We start from the raw sequence: 847 nt of genomic DNA, 5'->3' as shown, positions 1-847 counted from the left end.
CTTTGGGCATCAGGTATTTTGTCTCAGCAATGAGTAAAAAGACAGTAACTAAGACAGTAACTATGCCAAGAAGATGCTCTGCATTTATTTAGAGCATTTTAAAGAAGCTTCAGATCTGGGTGAAATCAGGTTTTTACTGGGTAAGAAGAAGGTATTTGTCCTCCGAATCTCGAGGTCAGCATAGGAAATGAAGAGTTTGCCTGAGCTGGGACCGAGGGGTTGGCACAGTGGGCAAACAGCAGTGACCACATGCGTGTTTGGAGAGACAATGAATTGGTTAGGGTTCTCTAGGGGAGCAAGATGGACAGGAAATATATGTATAATCATGCTAGAGGATTAGGTAGGGTTACAGGGTCAGAGTCATCAGAGTCCTCAATGGCTGTGTGCACCCTGGAGAGCTGGGGGACCAGGATCTGCTGGGCCCAAAAAGATGGAAGCCACAGAAAAGGATGATGAATGCAGCCTCAAGCCAAGGCAGGTCACCTGGAAACATCCAGGAGAGTCCCTGGTGGGAGTTTACATTGGAAGGCTGAAGAAACCTGAGAGCTGGAGAGCAACGTCCAGAGGAGACAGCAGCAAAGGACACGCTCCTCATTCAAGGAGACTGGAGCTCTTCGACATGGGCACACACCCACGTCCTTTCCCTTTTTTTCCATCCAGGCTGCAAGCCTATTGGCTGGCGCCAGCCACACCCACAGTGGGTCTTCCTCCCTGACTTTGTTGGCCTATATGTCAAGTACCCACAGACACACCGAGAACCACGCTTTTCTAATCTGCTATGCATGTCTTACTCTATCATATGTCTCAGTCCCATACCAGCAAACCCCACGATGGGTCAGAGCACTGA

This window comes from Cavia porcellus, unplaced genomic scaffold, assembly GCF_034190915.1.
Source record: "Cavia porcellus strain 051 isolate PalLab524CR breed Dunkin Hartley unplaced genomic scaffold, mCavPor4.1 scaffold_28, whole genome shotgun sequence".
NCBI lineage: Eukaryota > Metazoa > Chordata > Mammalia > Rodentia > Caviidae > Cavia > Cavia porcellus.
Note: the sequence above shows the minus strand (reverse complement) of the source record.